The 24,929-nt window shown below is 38.7% G+C and overlaps 1 protein-coding gene across 6 annotated transcripts in view; it reads right to left on the minus strand.

Moving 5' to 3' along the window:
* The window catches only part of LOC115254498 (uncharacterized), a 95,247-nt gene that overhangs the window by 62,981 nt on the left and 7,337 nt on the right, over positions 1-24,929 (minus strand). The window contains exon 1 of one of the 6 annotated variants that reach the window (XM_062854282.1): positions 19,095-19,761. The exons of the other annotated variants lie outside the window; for them this stretch is intronic. The gene's annotated coding sequence lies outside the window, so the exon portion shown is untranslated. Of the gene's footprint in view, positions 1-19,094; positions 19,762-24,929 lie in introns of those variants that run through there. 6 annotated transcript variants of the gene reach the window in all.

Raw genomic sequence — 24,929 nt, forward strand, 5'->3', positions numbered from 1 at the left:
ACAGTAGTGTTTTGCCTTTCTCGCGTTCCGGAGTTATGGCCATTTCAATGATCCGGACCAGCACCGGTAGAACTGGTCGTAATTAATACTGAACTAGCCCCATCATGCGATACATCAAACTGCGGCGATTTTTGTAACCTTTAGCATGGTTGACGAGTTTTGAGCGGAAATCAACACTGGAGACCAAAAGCTCCACGATGTCGGCCCAAAATTCAAGATGGCAGCCAAATTTTCAAGGTGGCGGCTCAAAATTCAAGATGGCGACTGTTTAATAGAGATTTAGGCTCTTAAAGTATGCTATATGGGAATACTTGATATGGAGAAGATGTCTGGACACCTAAAATGGCGACTAGAATATCCAAGATGGTGGCTTCAAATTCAAGATGGCGTCTGTTTAGAGAAGTTTAAGGCTCTAAAACCATGCAATATGGCTATATTTGATATGGGGAAGACTTCCAGAGTCCAAAATGGCGATCAGGATATCCAAGATGGCGATCTTAAATTTAAGATGGTGGCTCCGAATTCAATATCGCGGCTGTTTAATGGAGTTTTAGGGCCTGAAACAATGCATTATTGGTATATTTGGTATGGGGATGATGTCTGGGTTCCAAAAATGGTGACTAGAATATCCAAGATGATGGTTCAAAATCCAAGATGGCGGCTCCAAATTTAAGATGGTGGCTGCTTAATGAAGTATATTTTTTGTAGGGATGATGCCTGGACGCCAAAAATGGCGACCAGAACATCCAAGATGGCAACTTTAAATCCTAAATGGCAGCTTCAAATTCAAGATAGCGTATTTTTCTTATGAGTTTTAGGCTCAAACATTAAAAGCCAGATAAACAACAATATGATTTCTGGTGTCATGAAATGGATTTCTGTTAATTGTATGAAAGTGCGATATACATCAACATTTCGCTTGAGTTTTATTGAAATAGGGTTTCGAAGGCACGAGAAAGGCGCCATCACCGCTAGGTGGATTAATTAGGGTTTTGTAGTATTCAGTTAACGTAATGCTATTCTAAATTTTATCATGAAGCCTTATTTCATGTCAAATAAGCCAAAATAATAATTAAAAGTAAATCATACTGTACTCAATATAATGTTTGGTGAATTTCCGGCCCATTCTTTGGTGATATCGTTTTTATATATCTGATGGGTTTCCAATGAATTTATTGGCGGATTTAGTCTTGAGATGCACATGAATCCGTTGTACAGACCACTGATGATTTGTTTTTTTTTTTAATTTCTGGGAAATCAGTGTTGAATCTCTAGTAATAATCTTCCAAAAATGAATCCCTAGTTCTTCTCCTGATTTATTCTAGATCTATGCTCCCAGTAGAGCTTGGTCTGCCTCTCCTCAACTTAGTGTTCTTTAGGCACTTCTAAAGGCAATTAAAGTCTTATGCACTGGAAAAATGGATATCCAAGTTACTTTACACGTTTTTAGTGCATTTTTAGATGATATTCAAACCCTAAAAAAATTAAAAACATAAAATATTTCACCCAGATCTGGGATTACGGATCGATCCGTGCAATATTCTTCTTTTACTAACAAAAGTTACTTGACCCTTGGTATAATAAATGTCCTTGTGGAAAACTATTAATCCGTTTCTTGGTGGTTTTATGTGAAGATATAAGAAATGTTTTACAAGGTATCTGCAAGATTCCTGGTGGGATTCCTAATTAATTTCCTAAAATTATTAAGCAAATTTTTCTTGTTAAATCCTTTAGGCTTTTCGTATGTCATTCACAAATTTTCGATTATTTTTTTTGTTATCCAAACGCCATGTTTAGTGATCTCCTGGCATAGTACTTACAGGATTCAAATGAAAATTCTTTTACTCGGTAATTTAAGACCTCTATGGACAACTTAAAATTTGGATGAACTTTCATTTATTGTTCACTTTCTTCGTCATGGACGAACAGATTGTCTGAATAAACTAGGTCCTTAATTATATTCTCAAATTCTAGTTTAGACAGAATTTGAAGTGTTTCTAGGCACGGAAAAAATATCTGTGTTGATAACTTACGAATACACCTGATATCATCAATTATGCGTACCAGAATATGGAAAGAATCTAGTAACGAGTTTATCAAATATCTCAATAGAATTACGAATTGATTGAGACATAAGAAAATAACTGCACAATAAAACAGAAAGACCTTCTCTTTTATACTGTTTGACTAGCAGATTCTAGATAGACTATTGAAAATGCTTAAAATCCATTCCAAAAATGATTGATTTGAAAAGTTTCAGTTACTTCAAGATCATAACGTATGTAACGAAGGCAGGACTATCAATCTCCTAAATGTGAAATTCATGTTGCAATTCATATTTTTTGAAATTGTTTTGGACGAATTTCGAAACATAATCTACTAGACATCCTGTAATCTCATTTATGGATTCAACTGACTTTCAATCAATGCTAGAGGTATCATGTAGAGTTTAGCAAGAAAATCCGTACGAATTTTGAAAAGTGTTCGATGTAGCTTAAATAAAAATAAAAAAATATTGTCCTGAAATTTTGAGAAAAAAATTTAAGCTCTAAAGGAGTGAGTTTGTGGTAGACCTTTCGGAGGATTTTCCATAGAAAGTTACAACAAGTTCAAGAGGTTTTTTTTTGATAAATGAGGAAACTACATACATCAGTATCAGAAATAGTATTGCTAAACTTTTGGATGAATTTCTTGCTGCAGGATTTTTGAAGATTTTTTTTCCTCATCAAATTTAAATATACATACATGCAAAATTTGCGACAAAATCGCAGTCACAGGATATAATCAAAATCAAGATATCATTCTAATGATGTTCTAAGGATAATGTCTATCGAATATCATAGTTGTAATTTTGGCGTTAGTTTTAAAATAATTGTTAGTTTTTGGTTGACATATCAGATAGAAGAATTCTGAAGAAAAAACTGCCAATATGCTTTGATTTGTTTTTGGAAAAATTTGGTGCACTTTAATAGTTTTTTTTTTCTATTTTTCCACTCTTAGAAAAACCAGGAAAATTCAGAGAATTTTATTTTAGCCCATGAGTAGAGCAGACGTCTTTAATCTTAGATTTACATGACCTGGAATTTTCAGTGAAATAGACTGGAAAGTTAGGAAAAGTCAGGCAATTTGATTTTCAAAATTGAGTCGACACCCTGTTTAGGTATCCGGAAAAGTCTGTAAAGTTTAGTATTTTATGGACGCTTTATTTTCGTGGCTATATTTTTTTTACAAAGACCAGTTATTCGAATACATAGAAGCAAGTCCTTAGCCCTATTTCGTCTTTGCGTGTGTTTCGATTTAGCTGATAAAATGTTTAGTGGAAGAATCAATTTACTACGTAATTCGGAACGTGTTTGATTATATATTGATCAAATTACAACTTCAAATGAATTGTCTATACTTTTCCTTACCCTAAGTCTGATGTTTTGTACACGTTACAATTTTTGAGATATTATGCGATAAATTAGGTGCAATACGATGAGAAAACGTACTTTTTGTCATCTTGTCAGCCCCTTGGCAAGTGAGGGATTCATCAATTTTACCCAGTCAAAGTAATTTTCATCCTTTTTATCATATGTATTCTAACGAATAAGCAAGGGAAATTTGAAATCCCAAACTTTATTGATAGCGGCCTGGTTTCAGCAGGATGATGGTGGGGTCAATATGACCTAGATAAGCACCCTGAACGAGCACAATGCCAGCGAGATACACCTTTCTTAACCTCTTGGTAAGGTTCAGGGCCCATATAGTCAATGCGGTAAGCGCACGGGTATTCAGCAAGACCATGCTGAGGATGACGGGTTCGATTCCTCGTCGGTTCAGGAACTTTTTGTAACAGAAAGCTGCTTGTTCACCTCGGGCATAGAGTATATTCGTGCCTGCCACACAGAAATGTCAGAACAGAATAGGATAAAGATCGCAAAACGCGAGTTTAGAGATTTTTAAACCTTGCATTGCGATTTTCGAGTGGTAAATTTGAGTAAGTAAGCACTGCAACGTTGTTGAAAATGTACCATCAGACAGATTCGATTTTGGGTTAGTAATAATCGATTATTCATGAGTTGAAAAGTCCGCAACAAATTTAGCTTTCATTTTGTCTTCAATAAAAGTTTTTGAGATCATGTTATTATCTGATACCAGTTGGGATAAAGAGTAATCGCCGCGCCTTCTTTGTTGTTTGATTTGTGCCTCTTTTGTCTGACAATTCTCTTCTTTGGCCTCCAGATGACTCTGCCTTGCCACAAACATGGACGTAGACGGTGGTAGCTAAAGGAGGTCATTAGAATCTCGGCGATCCACAGGTAAAAGCTAAATCTAGATGATTCTAGAAATTATATAAAACCTGGAAACCCCCCCCCCCTCCTCACACAGAACCCCGTAGTTTTACCGTGGTTTTACCACAAACCAAGAGGTGAACCCTAATCCCAAAATGGGTCACTCTCCGCCGTGAAGACATCCAGCGAAAACTTGGACTGATGAAGAACACTTTCAGTGACCCTCTCCTCAAACCAACGGTGGCTGTGGTCAACCACAGAGTCACAGAGAAAATTAGTGAGAGAGAGGAACGGAAAATGTCAAGGGAAATGCTTGTTTGTTTAAATTTTTATGTGTCCTGGTGTTCTGTGATGAAAATAAAACAAAGCAAATTTACCTTCTGGAATTTCTTCTGAGGTTCTTCCAAGAATTTTCGCTCAAGAGTTTCCGGATTCATCCAGAAGTTCCTGCGGGAAATGTATATAATATTCCTGGAGTTGTTTTTCAGTATTTTTTTAGGAATTTCTCATGGGATACCTTCAACAGTGCCTTCTGGTATTCCTTCTGGAATTCCTTCCTGCCAATCAAAACTATCCTCAAGCGGTAATTTATGAAATTGCAAAACATGGTGTACGCAACTCGATGCAGAACTCGATTTTTACTGCACTTGTCGAAATTATCCAACTCGGCAAGCCTCGTTGAATAAATGTACGAATCGTGTTGTAAAAATCTTCATTCTGGAATTTCTGTTGAAGTTCCTTCCGGAATTCCTCCAGATGTTCTCACTGGAAATCCTCTGGGAATTCTTTGCGAGTGTCTTCCAGAAACTGTTTCCAGGATTCCTATCCTGCCCCCACTCGCATAATAGTCCCATTTGATGTTTTATCACTATTGATTTAACGTTATGAATAGTAATCATTTTCAAAGTACTTACAAAAACCATAATAAAAATAGGGGATTTTTATCCCAAGTAACATTTTTAGTTTTTTCATTGCCTATAAGCTGTTGTTAAATTCAAAACAATAAAACTCATTTTAAAGCTTAGTAATCCTAACAGCTCTGATAAAACCATGATAAAACCCTATAAAGCTCGAAAGGGCCCACCCTACAGGAGGTTGTTAAAACCATTCCTTACAACGTTTTACATGCTACTTGGCTTTATGGCATATTCCTGTAGTTTACTATACAGCACAGATAAGATCTGTTGTGTAGGTAGCAAAAAGAGCAACAAGCCGTATCAAAGTTGGTAAACCATCTTGAATGAACGATTAGAACCTAGAAATAAATCCTAAACTTTAATAATCAAATGGATGGGAGTTAATTGCAAATTAATATGACGAAATAGGAATAAAATTATGTCGGCCAGCCATGTCAATAATGTTTAGTTGCAAATTTCGACGGAAAAAACTCTGTTTCCATAACAGAAAAGCGCATGCCATAAAAGTTTTCTCGTATAATGGAATAAAATAATACTGAATGTATGAAGCGCCTCGTCAGTTTGCGGTTTTTGTTATATCAAATATAACAATTTCAATACCGCCCACAACGTTATGCACGCAAATATCAACATGGCGTATACAATTTCCTAGCAGGAATAGAACATCATGACGAAAAATATGGATGCCGTCAAGTTAAACCCTCTTGGTTTTGATTGAGATTGTTTAAGATCAGTTTGTGTATAAGCAACATATTCTAGAGTTGCTGTTCTTGAGGAATACGAAGCAAAGCCCAGCATACGCCCTCTTCTACTTAGCTCATGTTATTTGCGCTACCTAAACACTATTTGGTTCTAAGGAAAGCGTCTACAGAGTGATTGTTCTTAAGAGCTCTCCGGCTGGCCGAGAGCCGCCAATTATGTAAACAAACAGAAAGTTTTTTTTTTCGCAAGTTTCTCTGAGGTGGTTCATGCCTTTTTGAAGCTGCTGTTTTATCTGCTCTGCACGAGTATTAGGTAGGTATTGTGAAAAAGCACAATAAAGAAAAATAAGGTGTTTAGTTCAAATAGTGAAGAGAGAAATCATACGTTTTCGTTCGTCGTTCGTCATAAATCTTTTTTCCTGGGGAAGATCGCATAGCAGCTATTTTCCTGAGCTTGTTTTAATGCTTACACTAGAAATTCCTACAAGGTTTAAGATTGCTTTATTATGACTTTATGCAGTCTATTACGTTTTAAGGCTGAAGCGATACACCAGGCAAGCGGCTTTAAAGCAAGTTATAGAGTTAAGTCTTAATATGTTCTTAACAGCCCGCTTAGAATAAAAATTTTGCTCGGAAAAAGGCCAAGCAAACTAGTTTTATTGCATAGACTTGTAGGTGTCTACAAAATGTTTTAAAGTTGCAAGTATTATTAAAACTGCTTTGCCATATAAAATGCTTCATTAAACCTAAAAGGGTTTTGCAAATCAATGACAAAACCTCCATAAATAATGTCTAAGAGTAGAAAGCATAGAAATTGTTACTTGGGATGCCATGTGTGAAAAAATAACAAATCAGAGTACCAGAATAGAAGTCCCAGCATCATTTTTTGTACCCTGTAACAAATCTGAACAATTGTGTAGTATAGGGGAAAGAGGGGCATAACGCCCCGGCTAAGCATATGTGGTCATAAACCTCAAATGATGCTTAATTTAAGGTCGTATTCTGCCTTGGAAAGCAGTTTACTCCCTTAGCTAAGAGACTTCAACTTTTGGCCCGCGTGTCCACAAAATTTCCCATTAAAATAAACAATTCAAAAAAGTGTTACTTTTTAGGTGCCGGAAAACTGCAGTAGGCAAATCGCCTTTTTGGGTGAGGCAAAACGCCCGCTGGCATTTCCCGCTTTGACTTGTTGTGAAATACCAAGGGGCTCCATCGAACTCTTCCCAGCAGCAAATGAAGGAGTAGGAGGCGCGTGGTAGATTAATGGGTTGATTCCATATAATCAGCGCGCAATGTCTTAATTTCTGTGCGCAGCAAATTAGGGAATCTTTCCAATGTGGAAAATCGTCGTTTTTCACGCTTTTCTTTCGATAATAGCAGCCGTTCTTGGGCTTAACCTGCTCTGTTTGAGTTCTAGTTTGTTTGCATCTAACGAAAATCTTCACAATATGATGAAATCGTGTGAAGGCGTTTTGCCCCCGGGGCATCATGCCCGCAGTTCCCGTACGTAATATTTTTTTTTTGCAATTTCTCATCGTAATAGGCTGTTTTACCTCACGCAAATCTGTCCGGAAATGGCTTATATTCCCTCACCAAATTAACAGTGCTGTAATGGTTCATTACAGCACTGATTTGCGTTGCGTAATGAACCATTAAATACAGCACTGTTTTCAGTATTGATGAGCTTCTTGATGCTTTCTGGACGCAGTTTTGAAAAATTGTGACAACTGCACAGTATAATCTGCTATGATCAGACTTTCCTAAACATGGCTATGATCATCAGTGTGCAGTTTGATGAAAAAAAAAAATCAAAACTATCCTCAAGCGGTAATTTATGAAATTGCAAAACATGCTGTACGCAACTCGGTGCAGAACTCGATTTTTACAGCACTTGTCGAAATTATCCAACTCGGCAAGCCTCGCTGAATAAATGTACGAATCGTGTTGTAAAAATCTTCATTCTGCACCTTGTTGCGTAAACTATTTACTATTACAGTTTTACATTGAAGTGCAAAGCAATCTGTGAAAGTTTCGAGGTGATCGAAATTCTTTGCAATTTTCAGATTTTTTTTAAATCTATATATATAAAAATGAGTTTGAAGTCTCTTTGAGGCAACAAAACTCACGAACGGGTGAACCGATCAGCATGACTTTTGCGCGGTTCGGTTCGTATTCGTGATGGATGTGTTTATATGCAGAAAAAGTTTCAAAAATTATTTAAAAAAGTATGAAAATTGTGAAAATACTGATTTTTGACGAGCCGGGAACAAATTTAACGTGATCAAAATTAAATCAATCTAGAGGGCGTTGCTGCGATGACCTCAACAGTTGTCAAACCAACGCAGCTCGGCAAGACAAAGTTTGCCGGGACAGCTAGTTTTAAATAAAAACGAGTTTTTGAACTTTAAGTGTCGTTTGCTCAATTCCTGCGTTTCACAAATGTGACAGTTATGCGAGTGGAGGCAACATTCCACTAGATTTTAGAGTCTGGATTTGCTTTCTGGGATTTCTCCAATAGTTTCTTCTGGGAATTAATGGTATGAGTGTTTTCCAGGAACTGAGTCCAGGATTTTATTTTTAGGATATCAGTCAGAAGATCTTTCCAAAAATTCTCCAAGAATTTCTTTCTAAGATTCCTCTAAAAACAGCTTCCGAGCTGGGTACTGCGGATCGTAACGGTATTTTTCAAGCAAACCAACACACAACAACTCATTCCCGCCCAGCACACAGCTTGTAAACACACATGAGCTTTTATTTTTTTAAAACCAACTCTCTCGACGCGACACTGTTCAAAAAAAGGTAAACATGATCTATCCCGCATGACTCAATTTTTTTTCTCGTATTCAAAATTTATTAGGCCATATGAATAAAGTTGAGTAAATACTCTTTACTAAATCTATGTGAAGCCGTGGAGCAAATCTCTGTGAATCTTCACAGAGATCTGAGTAAAGAGTATTTACTCAGCTTTATTCATATGGGCTATTATTTCCATTCGCGGTGGATGATGTCTATATTTGTGTATGTATGTATGTCTGTGCACAAAAATAAAGTTCACTCACTTTTAAGGCCCTTCGTATTGGGATTTTATGGATTACTATCTGTACCCGGTAAACTTTGAAATGCCTACTGCGTTTTTTGACGTTTCAAGTTTCCACCCAAGACCCAGGTCAAAATGTCTGAAAACCCGATTTCTTAAAACTCTCAATTTTTCAATGTTTTTCGGTTCATAAACCTTCCTTGGGTGAAAACTAACAGAACAAAACAAAGATGACCCAAATCGGACGTTCCGTTTGCGAGTTATGCGCGGTCCCACGTATGCCACTGCATTTTTATATATATCCTCCTCTTCTTGGCGTAACGTCCTCACTGGGACAAAGCCTGCTTCTCAGCTTAAGTGTTCAATGAGCACTTCCACAGTTTTTAACTAAGAGCTTCCTCTGCCAATGACCATTTTGCATGTGTATATCGTGTGGCAGGCACGAAGATACTCTATGCCCAAGGAAGTCAAGGAAATTTCCTTTACGAAAAGATCCTGGACCGACCGGGAATCGAACCCGTCACCCTCAGCATGGTCATGCTGAATACCCGTGCGTTTACCGCCTCGGCTATTTGGGCCCTTTATATATATATATAGATAGCTCGAATCAAACTGGAATTTTACCGCATTGTTTGCTATTGAAAATGGTGCGGATCGATGAAGGCGTTCCGGAGTTATGGCCATTTTAGTGAATCGGACTAGCATCGGTGAACTGGTCAGATATAAAACTGAACCAAAATCTATCATGCGACATATCAAATTGCGCCGAATTACGTAAACTTTAGCATGGTTACTGAATTTAATGCGGCAATCATCAATGCATACCACAAAACCACGATGTCGGCCAAAAATTCAAGATGGCTACCTAAAATCCAAGATGGCGGCCCAAAACTCAAGGTGGCAGCTGTAGTAAAGAGTTTTAGCCTCTAAAATCATACATTTTGGTATTTGGTGTGGAGAAAATGTCCGGAGTCCAAAAATGGCGACCAGAATATCCAAGATGACGACCCAAAATCCAAAGATGGCGATTATTTTAGGAAGTTTTAGCCTCTAAAACCATGCAATTTGGGTTTATTTGGTTATAGGAAAATGCCCGGAGTTCACATGGTAACCAGAAGATGGCGGCTCAAATTGCAAGATGGCAGCCATCAATTCGAGATGGAAGCTGGCTTAAGGAATTTTAGGTTCTAATCATGTAATATGGGTTTATTTGGCATGGGGACCAAAATATTCAGACAGACACACAGACATAAATTCATTTTTTATATACAAATTATGTATTTTCGGTAGTTTTGTTCTCTTCGTCATCTTTGTACCGACTTTTCGAACCCTCTAAGCAAGCAGAATACTCTCTTCGAATGAGTGTAATAAGTTTCGTACCTTTTAATTGCGCCCTATTTTGCTTATCCTTTGACAGATACGCGTATTTCGACTACCACTTGTAGTAATCTTTCTTAGCGACAGTAGATAACTGACATTGAGGAAGATTACAAGTAGTAGTCGAAATACGCGTATCTGTCAAAGGATAAGCAAAATAGGGCGGAATTAAAAGGACGAATCTGATTACCCTCATTCTCTTCGTCATGTTTTTTTTTAAACTGTTGATCTTAGAGTTGGCCTCAAATCCTTCCCAACCAAGCTGAATTTTATGCCCAAATTTTAGGCAATTTGGTCCACAAACCCCCCCCCCCCCCCCTAACGAAGAGAATAAACCTGCCGATAATACCCTTTGTTACCCTATATAGATTTCTTGATTATTTTTCTAAAAAACCTCGCGAAGTTTTACGATAGTCCGCCAAACAACTCTTTTTTGTAGGTCTTGTCATTTTTGAGTTATGTACATCGATTTAAAAAAAAAATCAATGAAACAAAAATGTGTTATGTTTACTGTTGTAAATGTTACTAGCATAGCATAGCATAGCATAGCATAGCATAGCATAGCATAGCATGAATACTTACACAAATCTTGGATGGAGTTGCAAAGTTGAATACAAGGGGTAGTCACTCTACACACTTCATTTGTGCCAACGTTTTTCGATGTGCCTACCAGTGTGCCCTGGTGTGCCCTAGTGTGCCGAGGTGCTAAGGCGCCGAGGCTCCAAAATGTATTATGGTGACTGCTATAATAAAGCGACGCCGCACTGGTATTATTTTCTTAGCAACCATTGAATTTATAGTACTTCTTTGTTTTCTGTTTTTCAACGAGAATGTCAACGAACATATTTTCTGAATGTCATTCCAAGTGAAATTCTTGAATGGTTCCGAGATGTTATGTTAGGCGGTTTTGTGCTTGGTTTTGAGGAGCATTTCAGTGAAATTAGAGGGAAAATCTGGAGGAATTTTGATGGTTATGCTTGATGGAAAATTGTCATTAAATTTGATGACGCTGGGAAAATATTGCAGTTTTCTGGAGGAAATTCTTGGAAGAATCTTAGATACGCTCCTATAAGCTTTGGAAGAGGCTTTTGATGACACTACAGGAAAGAACAAGTTAGGGTATTTTGAATACATCTTGAATGATATTAGAAATAGCTACATAAATATGAGTTCCGTGGAAAAAAGAAAGAATTGAGAATGGACAGGTTCTTAAGAGTTCGCAGGAAAATTCTGATCTTAATTATAGGTGTTTAAAATTCTAAGCTTGATTCTAAGGCTACCGGTATTTGTTGATAAATACTTATTGAAAAAAAAAAATGTATTTATTGCTTCTTGCAAAAAAAAAAAAACACATCCACATTCACATACTTTCATACTTTTAAACATCGCAGCAGCTATTTAGCATCATTCTGAAACAAAAAGGATTTGTTAAATTGGAATTTTGTTGGCATAGTTTACAAAAGTTCCACTGAAGGTATTGTTTTAACATTCCGTTGAATTGACAGTGATCAAATAAAATCCACGATTGCTATGAACGAAAAGTAGTCTTTTTATAGCATCCTTATTGAATCTGTGCCAATCGGTGCCACTGGTGTGCCCGGTGTGCCCAAGGCACACTGTGTAGAGTGACTACGCCTTGGTTGAATATATCTATTGACATTGCTGATTTCGCTACTATCTACAATGCCAGAGACCCACTCAGCTCCACACACCTGGCCAAGTCCTTGCAAGCATTTTTATTTAAGTCCAATCATCAACTTAGAAAGAGGCCAGAACTGAAGCAGCTTCCAATAGATGAGCGGACATTGAAAATAGCGAATTTTCAATTTATATTTAAACTATCAGTTACTCGTCCCGGAAGGGGTTTTTAAAAAACGACTATTTCGTTTCACTGTTGAACTAAGACTGATTTTATTTTCTCATATTAATTATTACAAAGGCCTAACGTTCCCTGAGCTACCTAACAGACTTGCTAGCCTGGCATTCCTATCTGTTGTCGACTCACGGGTGTAACTTGACCTCGGTGCCGGTGCTGGTGCTGGTGCTGGTGCTGGTGCTGGTCCACGTGCGTTGTCTGCTGATGTGCAAGTTGGTGATAATTGCGCGGGCTCGGCGTTAACTCCTCCCTCCTTAAGTTCGAGCCGTCTCGGATCGGTGTTTGATGGTTCCTGATGTCTTAGCCGCAAACAAGGGTTGATGCTCTTCACTAGTAGAATTATGACGATGAAGCAAGTTACCGTTGTCAGCGAAAATCCTCCGAACGTTGTCCAAAGTTTGAAGTGGAGACTGTCTTGTCGCAAATAAACGTGATCCAATTTCCGCCGGTTTTCGATGGCTGCATTTCCAATTATTGCGATGTCATGATGTTTGCTTAAATTCCACTTAATTAAACTGCCTTGAAATGCTCCGTGTAGCACTTCTGTGTTGATAAGGGTGGTTTCCAAGTTCCGAAATGTTTGATTATTGAAGCTAACTGTGCAATTTTGGAATCTGATGATGAAATTTCCGGTGATGACTCTGTCGGTTGGTCCGCAATTAGTTTGTAATGTATGGTTTATGGCATTCGAGATAATGATGGTATTCTCGTTTGCCAACTGCTGTGTTGTTTCGTTCTTTGGTATTGAGCTGCAACTTGACTGCTTTCCAAGTATGATCGGTTGGATGCAATCGTCCTTAAACTCTTTGATATTTGATGATTTTTGTACAAAGTCTCCAGGTTTATCCGTAGTGAACAATTTCGTACCGTGTCGGATGACATAGTTTGGGTGTGCTTCGATGATTTGGTTGTTGACGATGAGCGGGAAAATCCTGATTATGGTCGATGTGGTTTCCTCAAGCTGTGGGACTTGTAAAATATACAGCAAGTCTCCGTTTTTCACCGCAATTTTCGGGGTGACGAATTGTAATGCTTCGTCAGGAAAATTGATAGTTACTCCTTGGTCTTGGAGCGTAGATTTGATGACGTTTATCTCTCGCGTAGACAGTATCTTGTGATTTGCGATGGATATTCTCGTAAGGGTGATCGCCTCTTGTATGTTATCCAGTAATTCATTGATGACGTCGATATTCAGCATCGTGGTGATTGCATCTGTTGTGTCCATGCTGGCCTTGTTTACGTTGATCGAATTTACTATATTATTAACTGTTTGTGTCAGCTGGGTAATCCTATTATTAATGTTGTCGTTTATCCTGTATTGATGATTATTTTGGTTGATAAGGTCGTTCATTGTGGAGTTGATGAGTTGGAGGTCCTGAGCGTCCGGCGTTCCTGCGATCCATTTCCATGCGGTGCCAAGGGAATCCCATCTTCGATGTCGACGTGATTGCTGAGGTTTCAGCCCGTATAGAGTCGAATAGAGCTTTTTTATTCTGAACTTTATGACCTCGTGTAATGGGTTAGTAGGTGTTAGCTTGTTATAAAATGAGTTTGTAAGACTTTCAATGGTTTCTTCTATTGTGCCTAAATTAACTGGATGTATTATTTTTATGGATCCTGTTTGAATTTTGCAATCATTTATTTTGATTTGAACAATAGGATTGTTTAAAGTGTTTATGATGTGTAGTAGCGGCTCGCATGATGTCATAAAAAACGCGGTGAATAACATGAATGTAAGACGTAACATCTGTGAAATTAAGGCTAATGTTAGTTGTGTTATATTCGTTTTAACTCTATGGAAAATTAAATATTCATCGTGTTTCGTTATAAATTGATTGGATTGGTTGAACAACGTTACAATAATCGAAGAAATAAATGTTTTGCACTGAGTTACACGTTTACGCTAATAAATTGAAATGATACAATTTGCGAAAGTGTTCTGAATATTTATAAAATATGTTTGTTCTTCTTTCTCTTGCAAAAGTTGAAAATGGTAGAGGGTGCATCCTCCCTCCTTAAAGTGCCGAAAATCCTCTTTCGGTTTCATTTTGCTATTACTGTTGAATTTGGGGAATTTTTCTTTCTTTTCCATTTTCCCTAAAGGAAGATAGGAGAACGTATTAGCATATTATAAATCAATCATGTAAAAGTGAGAGAGACCTGTTCTATTTCCTAACGCGGCGCAATTTGTCTTTATGCAATTTGCGTCTTGCACCATCCACATAGGTTTGATGGCGATCTGTATCTACTACCACGTTTTCGAACAAATCTCTCGTTTTTTGTTTGATTCCTTGTCGTCTGTTTAACACATCCTGACCAGAATCAAGAGGAGGTGGATCCTCTCTTCGTTTATTGTGCCACTCTAGCTGTTTCTGTTGGCATATCTTTGCTCGTAGAGCGACCTCGTCGAAAAGTTGATCTCTGGCTTCAATTATTTTTTCCATGTCGAGAGGCCTTTCTTCTCCATCCTTGCAGGCTCTAAAAATCTCTCTGGGTTTTAATTTCGTTGAAGAATGGATAGCATTGTTGTACATGGTGCATGCCAAAAGATACTTTTCTTTTTGACAAACGTTTTGGAACCTATCACGATTACAACGAAATATCTCACTCAATGTGGAGTGAAACCGCTCTACCGTGCCATTGCTTTCGCTATGGTTGGCAGGGGTGAAAAATTGTTGGATATTTAGTTCGCAAAGAAGACTTCTTATTTCTATAGATTTTATCGCTGGTTCGTTATCTGAAATAAGTAGTTTGGGGAATCCGTGTATTGAAAAATATTTGATCAAACCTTTCTTTACATGGGGTATTGATCTAGACTTAATAGCTATGAGAGAAGCATACTTTGAGAATTTATCTACAAACGATAAGAAGATATTCGGTTGCGCTATGAAAATGTCGGTATGTACGATTTCCATAGGGGCTTTCGGCAACGGAGTTTCGCCAAATTTAATTTTATATGGTTTTCTTTCATATTTGTTACGGTTGCATGTGTCACACATAATGACGAATTGTCTTATTTTCCTCTTCAAATTAGGGAAATAATACCTTCTTAAAATTTCGTCATAATTTTCGTTAATTCCACGATGAGAGCATTCGTGGGTTTGCTCAATGAGCAAATCCTGTTCTTCATCGGCCGTAATGTCGATCAGCTGTTTTTGTGAAATTTTCACTTTAAAATTTTTGTGTTGGCTGAAATAGTTACGGTACACAACCTGAAGGGTTGGTATAACCTTTTCGGGACACATGATGCAATTGACTCTTTTCGGATTAGTGTACTCTTTCAAGATTCCGATAAGTGTGGGTACTCCAAAAATAAGTTTGGTGATAACCCGTCGGTAGACTCTTGGGAATATTTCTTGAAATGTTTCACTATCTGTTTCTCCAATTTTCAAAATGATTTGGTTTGAAAAGTGGTTTATAGGTTGCTCCGTGCATGGAATGTAATCAGTGACATCTGAATCGGCAGAATGTACTGAAGAATCATCTGATGTGTCATCAGTAGGTTCCTCAGGAGCTTCCTCATTGACATTGATTTCAGAGTTTCCCACTGGAATTCTAGACAAAGCGTCGGCGACGACGTTTTGCTTTCCAGGTTTGTAAACAGGAGTGAAATTATATTCTGATAATCTCAATCTCCATTTTACTAATTTGGAATTCGGGGTTTTTAAATTTAGAGCGTACGTTAACGGTTGATGATCCGTGTATAACGTGAATTTTCTCCCAAAAAGGTATGGCCTGAAGTGCCTAGTGGCCCAATCAATAGCCAAAAGCTCCTTTTCGATAGCTGAGTAGTTTTCCTCAGACTTCGTAAGGGTACGGGAAGCATAGGCGACTGGCCTATCCTTACCAATTGTTCCTTGTGACAGGACGGCACCAATTGCAAAATTGCTTGCGTCTGTTGTCAGGATAAAAGGTAGAGAAAAGTCTGGATACTGTAGCACGTCACTACAAGTAAGCAGGTTTTTGCATGTTTCAAAAGTTTTCAGAAATTGTGGAGTGTGTTCGACGTTTTCTCCATTTCTGAGCTGGGCTGTAAGAGGTTTCGTTATCTTAGCGAAATCTCTTATAAATCTTCTGTAATATCCCAAAAGACCCAGGAAGCCTTTCAGCTCTTTCTGGTTTTTGGGTATTGGCCATTTTTTAATTACATCAATCTTTTCCGGATTAGGCCTTACGCCTTTATCCGTTACGATATGGCCTAAGAAAGCGACTTCCTTTTTCAGGAATTCGCTTTTGTCAAGCTGCACCTTGAGGTTAACTTTCTCCAAGGCCTGAAGGACTTTGGACAAGTTTACCAGGTGTTCCTGCAAAGACGATGAAAAAATGATAATGTCGTCCATGTAAACAAGACAACATTTGCCAATCAAATCTCTCAAGACATGGTCCATCACCCTTTGAAAGGTTGCTGGAGCATTCTTCAATCCAAATGGCATCCTCACGAATTCATATAATCCGTGATCCACTGAAAAAGCGGTCTTCGGGATGTCTTCTGGGTGTACCTCTATCTGGTGGAAGCCAGATGCAAGGTCGAGAGTCGTAAAATATTGACAACGCCCAAGTTTGTCAAGGATTTCAGTGATGTTCGGTATAGGATACCGATCATCAATAGTTTTCAGGTTTAGTTTCCTGTAATCGATAACCAGGCGCCACTTCCTTTGTCCAGAAGCATCTACTTTCTTTGGGACGATCCATATGGGTGATACCCAAGGAGAAGTGCTGGGTCTGATTATCCCTTGTTCGAGCATTCCAGATATCTGTTTTTGCACCTCTTCTTTATGGCAAAAAGGATATCTATAGCTCTTTGTGTAGCACGGAAGATCGTCAGTAGTTTTAATTCGGTGCTTTATTGCATCCGAGAAGCTTAGGTTAGCTCCTTCTTGGAAAAATGTATTTTCGTGCTTAGCTAGCACTTTAATAAGACCATTTCGTTCTTCTTGATTAAGATGAAGCAATCTTAATTGTTTACTGAACTTAGTGCTCAGCTTGTTTGTGGTTACAGGTGGGACAATTTCCTCAAAATTACAAATATCTAGTGGTATACTGTCAAGATCTAATGAAACTATACCGGGTTTTTGATCAAGATTCATTAGAGGGATTATCGCTTGATTATTTTCAGCGCGATAAACTCCGGATGGTATGATGATGTTTGGGGAGACTTCTGTATCTCGTTCGATATAAAAATCACCATTCTCAAAAGGAGTTGTTATTGGTTTATGTAATAAAGATTCTTGAAAATTACACTCTGTCATTTTCGGGAACTTTTTAAGCATTTGTATTTCATTGTCATCGATAAATAAAGAATTATTTGCGGTGTTGATGATGGCATTTAGGTTACGCAAAGTTTCATATCCTATAAGTCCGTCGAAAAAATTATGAAAACGGAAAAGAAAAAACGTTTGCTTTGGAAGAGCATAGTTTCTTATGATATTTTCAAATGGATTCCATTCGATGTACCCGTCGACATCAAATGTACCCTTGATGTTTCTAACTTGATGTTGGAAACATTTAATATGTTTTGGATCAATTAAGTTGGGCGAGATATAATTCTTGTTCGCACCAGTGTCAATGAGAAGACGAATTTTCCCAAGACTGGTGTCGAGCTCTAGATAAGGAAGGAAATTGTTAATCACGTCGGGGGGTTTCGTTCTAAGTCTGGAGAAAAATTTGCGTCATGTTCATGATTGGCTAATTCTTCTTGTTGAAAGTTATAGCTTTGACCAAGCTCGTATTCTGCTTCCTCTTCGTATGCAAGATTGTATTGCGACGAAGTGGGTGGTTGCCCTTCTTCATCGATGTACTGTTCGTGCACGTTGATATGCCCAGGCCTAAAGGGCTGCCTTAGACCAGTATGCGATTTTGGTTCCTGTTTGATCGCTAAGCCTTGGTTAGGGACAAACGGTCTTGCTAATCGTTGATTGTGTGGAAAAAAGGGCCTTGGTTGTGCCGGCGGCACATTCGTAGGCTGCCTATTATGAGTAGCAACGGGGGCTTTAATTGTTTTAAAAACATTCATTGGTTGTTTTATAATCTTTTCGCGTCTCCTGTGTATCGCCGCTTCGTGCTCGGAAGCAACGAGGTACGCATCAGCGAGAGATTTGGGACGGGTGGATCTTGTTAGATCCGATGTCGCGTCGTGCAACCCGTCAACGAACGCATTAACTATAAGGGTCTCATACGTACCCATTATGGCCTTTGCTTCGTTTGGCGTGTTGTTGGTAATTAAAATTTTGGCATTGATTTCTGCCAGTAGTGACTTCGTTGTTTGATAAAATTCTGTCACTGTTTGTCCGCCTTGTTTTAAGGTTGTCATTTTCGACACTAAAGTAGATAAGCTGGACTTATCTCCGAAATACTCTATTAGTGTATTCTTTATTGAGTCCCACTCCAAAGGGGTGTGACTCGCGGAGAGGGCATCGCTTGCTTTCTCCTTGATTTTATCTCTAATTATGCCCGTCCAAATGGGCAGAATTTGAGGAATATCTTGTGGCGGCAAAAATTTTTTTGATTCTGTTAATTTTTCTTCCACGGAGTCGATCCACCGTGGTAGATCGCGTGGGTTTCCGCTAAATTCCGGGACCATTCTAATTAGGTCCGGAATCTTTGGAAATGCCGGAGCCAACTGCACAGATGGTGCGGGGGCTGATGGCTGAGCAGGAGCTGCGGCCTGAAGGGCTTGTAGCAGCTCATTCGTGCGCTCTGCTCTAACATTCTGATCTTCTACAATTCGTAGGAGATCATCTATCTGCTCCTGCAAGTCGGAGACGGTAGATTGTCTTGTCGGCATTATTTCTTCTCACACTGCACTGCACAAATAGGAGTCACTTAAAAAATAGTATTCAATTCAATATTCAACTAAATAATATTCACTTTCTCTACTAATATGGATTAAATTAAACTTAAGCTATGACTAACCTTTGACCACCGATGATCGTGTTCCTCGATTCCGATGATCTGGGAGGGTTCGTCTCGCCGGGATCCAGTCCTGTGGGTCAGTGCTGTTCCTCCTGATGTTCCCTCAGGATGCGCTTGCCGATGAAAACACTCACACTTAACTGTCGATTTTCACACAAGCCGCTAATTTTCCTTTAGCGGTGGCTTACACTTGAAACACGCGCTTATCACTGAACCGAATCCGGCACGGCTGCGCCAACTATCAGTTACTCGTCCCGGAAGGGGTTTTTAAAAAACGACTACACTGAAGTTTTTTTTTACGACGGTAATGGTCCCGCGTAAAAAAAAACCGCGTAAAAAAAAACCGCGTTATTTCAAGACCCGTCGTAAAAAAAAACCGCGTTATTTCAAGACCCGTCGTAAAAAAAAACCGCGTTATTTCAAAAAACGTCGTAAAAAAAGTCAAGTCACGTTAGATGTGGTGCTGACTATTTTACGCGTGTTTTTGAAAAAACGCGGATTTTTTTTACGACGGTTTTTGAAATAACGCGGTTTTTTTTTTACGACGGGTCTTGAAATAACGCGGTTTTTTTTTAGGACGGACCGCGTAAAAAAAACCGCGTAAAAAAAAACCGCGTAAAAAAAAACCGCGTAAAAAAAAACTTCAGTGTATTTCGTTTCACTGTTGAACTAAGACTGATTTTATTTTCTCATATTAATTATTACAAAGGCCTAACGTTCCCTGAGCTACCTAACAGACTTGCTAGCCTGGCATTCCTATCTGTTGTCGACTCACGGATGTAACTTGACCTCGGTGCCGGTGCTGGTGCTGGTGCTGGTGCTGGTGCTGGTCCACGTGCGTTGTCTGCTGATGTGCAAGTTGGTGATAATTGCGCGGGCTCGGCGTTAACTTTTATACATGTAGTTATACAACAATATAGGATAGTGTAGAAAAGTGCAATCAGACAGATCTCGCCAAGTTCCAGCTCGTCGGATGTCAGTCTTCAGTGTGAAATTCTGCAGCAGTTCTTTCCTGCTTCCATTGCCGATTGGTAGCGCATTCCACTGACTCTAGCGAGGCTGACAGGAGATGGCGGAAGTTGCGCAATTATCACAAAGACCAAACTTGGTCTTCTATCATTAAGTAGCCGCTTTTCACGATGCACAATGCACTATTTTAAACGTTCTTGCAAGTTTAATTTGGTTAATATTCTCAATGACTTCTGAAGGGCACTATTATGGACGATTGGCGTACCGGTCAAACTATCGCTTATGGTTCCACGATACGGCTACCGAAAAGTTCCGCGATCACGAAATCAAATTTACACTTCCTTCATTCTTATTTCATCATCACTATTAATTACATTAAATTACTATACCATTAGCGGATGGCGTAACACCAAGCCATTTCTTCCAAACGGATTTGAAAATTTCACGGAAACGAAAGAAAAACGCGTGACAGAAAACATACAAGCAGCCACTCGCACTCATGGCTTGCTGCGATTCATGTTACTGTTGTAAATGTTACTCTAGACAAATTTCGATAAACAAAGTATGCAAAGTTGCTTGAAAAGACCTAGTCTTTATGCCCACCATGTTTTGTCCAACTCTGAGAGGGTCCTGCCAGCCCCATAGAAGGGTTGGCGCGAAATTCGTCAGATATGAAAATAGTGTGGTATTTTGAATTACTAATATAATCTGGAATTGAATATGAATCTACGAATCAGAATTGATGCTAAGATGAAAACTCTACTGCAACGCAATAAACCTCTCTTTCAATATATACAATGAAAAATTCATGAATTCTAAATTAATCTGATGGTGGAAATTGGATGTTAAATTCTCATTCTACTCGAGAAAGGGAGTTGAATCTCTTGTTCAAAACCTTGCAAAGGTTGAGAGCTACGTATGTAATCAGAATAATCAACAGGTCGATAAAATAGATAGCCCACTTGTTATAATTGTTAAAGCAATCGGGTATTCTTATGTTGTTATGATTGTTATTGTTTATTTTAACATGAAATTTTGAAAGAGTGATTAAAATGTTTAAAATGTTTTGTTTCGTTTTTGTGATAAACGTAATTCTAGACGCCTTAATCTTAGTAATTGTTCAGCTTGCATCACGCAACACTTTTATGTGGCTCTTCTGAATCTTAGCTTTTACGCTTCAATTTCGAACATAATTTCCACTTAATGTTCCCTTGAAGAAGATCGGGAACGACTCGAAGGGAAACGATATATTCTGTACAGTGTTTCGGACCAACCATGTCTGAACCTTTCCAATCCCTTCACTAAGGGTTTATAATTTTATCGTGAGAACCGTGAACACCGTTTTCGATGAATTTTTCAAATACATTTTCCTTCGTACAGTGAAAAGATGCTGTTCAAAGACTCAATCTACCAACTATCTACAAAACCATCTATCAATCTTTTACTTCCTCCGTCGAGCGTTTATCAAACTTCGTGGAGAAAAAAAAATCTTTCATCAATCATCGACAATCCGCTTTGCACTCGGTTTCCGTTCGAAACAATCCGGCAACGAATGTTCCGCTAATGGAGAGTCTGCCCGAAAATTCTCACAAAGCAACACCGGAAGGGGGGATGCATTGTTTAAACCCCACTTGCTGCACTGACTGACTGCACCACGGCTTCGCCGCCGCCGCCGTCGTCGGTGCAAACTTCATGCAACAATTGAAAGATCCGCAAACCGCGAATCAGCAGCAACAACAGCAGTGCTGCGAGCGATGTAGAAAGGTCGTTTACACCTTTCACTTTTGCACTCGCTCATTGGAGGCAGCCAGCAGCGTCATCTCTAACGGCGGCGAAGCTTTTCCAAGTAAAGTGCAAGACGTGTGGTGCAACCTCTGGCTACTGCTGCTGCGGAGTTTTGCACAGAAATCATCCCCGCAGCTAGCGGTGGACACGCAGTATGTAGGTATGGTATGTGATAACCAGGGGATTGTGTGGTCAATGACCACCATGGCCACTGCAAAGGGGGGGATGTTGTTATGGTCAACGGATTGTTTGGTTCTTTGAGGAGTTAATGAGAAGTTCAACAAAGTTTTGATAGATTTCGAAGCAATGTGTTTGTTAGTTGGTAGTAATTAATCATGGGGTCTTTAACACTAGACTAGGTGAGGAGAGTGGTTGCATTAACTGAAAGCTTTCTTTGTCAATAGGTCATTTTGCATTCGTATATTGTGTGGTGGGGTACGATATTCAATACCGAATAAAGCCAAGAATGTTTCCATTATGAGAACATCCTGAACCGATCGGGAATGGAATCCGTTACTCTCAGCCTGGAATTACTAAACAATACAGGTAACAATTACTTGTGAAAAGTTACAATTGCTGTTTTCCCAGCTTAGAAGCATGCTATCAAAAAGCATGCGTGTATACATTGAAGTTTTTTGTTCTAGGTTAGGAAATTCGGCTTATCAGCACTTGATTATCTGAAACGAAACGGTTTAGATTTGTTCACGCTATATTACCATAAAACAGGATAACATAAAAGGGGATAGTTTTTCAGTGTTTTTTTGTCAATATTCTTCCATGTAGCAGTATTTTTTCCAGTTTTATAATTTAAAACGGGTACTCGGGTATTAGTTTTCAATTGCAATTGAAGGATTCAATAAAATTGGATTTTTGGATGACCCATAATGTTTCGTGTAAACAAAACTGACATGTTCATTTCGTGGTAATCATTGGAGTAGCTAGGGTGGAGGGGTGGGGGCTTTCCAAGGAACACCCCATAGAATAAAGTTGGCACCCCCTAGATTTATATTCTGTAAACTAAGCGCCAAAATAGTGCCAATTTTATCCTGGCTGATTAGTTTGTTTAGAACCCTCTAAATAGAATTTCAATGATATAAAATAGTATAAAATGTGTCAATCTTTGCTGGTGGTGGCTTAGGTCGTGAAAGATCCAGAATGATTTTTGTGATTGCTCTGGGCAGGGTCTTTTGAAGTTGGTCGTTTGCTTAAAATTTTCTCAGTTGATTTTATTAGAAAGCATTTTGTTTATCTCCAGCGAATTCGTTTGAACAAAGTTTATACTTTGCGCGTGACTTCGCAAATAACATTTTTCGATGACATAATTAAATAAATTATTTATTGATTTTTGCGGCTCAACACATATACAATAGATGCGTTGTGTGGATGGACATCTAATTCATCCGAAAGAAGTACGGTCTGTGGAAAAGATAACCTCAGAATTTCTAGCTGAACTTCAATTCAGGTTAGTCACTACATCTTCGGGTCTTCTCGTGGTGTAGTAGGTAACGCGCCTGTCTAGTAAGTAGGAGTCGTGAGTTCGAGTCTCACCTACAGGACGAGTAACTTTTTCGCAAATTCCACTCCAATTTGTCCATTCCTCATTCACGTCAGTATTTGTAAAGTCTAGCTCAGGGGTTCCCAACCTTTTTGAGGTGGCGACCCCCTTTAAGCATTCTCAAAACATCTGCGGCCCAATGAAAATTTTTAGAAAAAAATATGAATTAAATGAACGAAACCGAGTTTTTTGGGTACAGTGATGTAGCCAAGAATTTATTGTGGGAGGGGTTTTCGACGATCAATGATACATTTTTATTTTATTCGGCACTCTTATTTCGTAAACAACGATGTCATGTACATTCAATTTGAGGCCTAGCTGAAAAATAGCGGCGCAGCCGAAAGTTTTTTCTTCTGAAGGCGTTTTATACTGACAATTTGTTCCTCAAATTGCGGTTTTTGGTGGTGGCGGTATACAAAGTTGAAAATTGGTATAATTTGCATAAAATAGAATAAAAATTTTACAATTTTTTGGTAACATCGCGGCCCCCTGGACTGGCTTCACGGCCCCCCAGGGGGCCGTAGACCACCGGTTGGGAACCCGTGGCCTAGCTTTTGGAATTACCACTTTTCGGTAAAATAGACAAGAAGAGATGAGAAGAATCATCATGTAGCCAAAATAAATTGTTCTAGGTGTCGGTTTGAAAATCCGCTACACGATTAGTTGATCACAAATGTTGCTTGGAATGCGGGCTTACTACGGTTGACTTATTTAATAGAAAATATATTTCTCAAACTAATTTTCAAGATAATTTCTTTACCGCTATAGCTTTGGGGTACTTGGGTAGTTTGAACCCTTTTTCTTAATTTGTATGCAAAACTAGATCCCATTTTTGCTCAGGATGACAGGTAAAAGTCTACTATATATCTTTTAAATATTCTTTCATCAAATGTGTATGATTTGTCACCATGAGTGTTTTTTTTTTTTTGTTGGGAGTGAGTATTTTGAAAATAAATCGTGTTTTTTATCTTGCGATTGATCGGTAAAATCGAAATCTTACTTGTTCTACAATTATCGTGACGCGTATTTCCAGTGGTGTGAATCATATTGCCTACCATAGGTGACTCCCAGATTCACACCCTACCTTACCCTACTAACAAATACTCCTTCCCGAGACAACTGTTGGGATGCTGTGGATTCCACGGTTTCTAGTAACAACGGTTGTCGAACTAAAATTCCTTCCCTTTCCCGATGACCGTAAGGACGTGGCCAGCGCCGTTATTGACTTTCAAATATTGAACTCTCGAATTGTGCACATTGAGAGTGTGTGGCTAGTCTCAAGCACCATTTATTGGTTCTCTGTGCAACTTCGATTGTTCTGGTCAATCACGGAGTAGCAACTACGATGTGTAAGGTTATCTTGCTTTGCTTTGATTGCTTTGTGTAAATGATTTTTAGCATGTTATACAGATCTGACACTAGAGGACCAATCAAAAATTATAAACTAAGTATAAAGTGGCCGAAAGTGGGAACCGAGGTTCGTTCACAATCTGCGAACTTGAAAAAACCGCTACCATGGTATAGCT

This window comes from Aedes albopictus, chromosome 2 (assembly GCF_035046485.1).
Source record: "Aedes albopictus strain Foshan chromosome 2, AalbF5, whole genome shotgun sequence".
Classification (NCBI taxonomy): domain Eukaryota; kingdom Metazoa; phylum Arthropoda; class Insecta; order Diptera; family Culicidae; genus Aedes; species Aedes albopictus.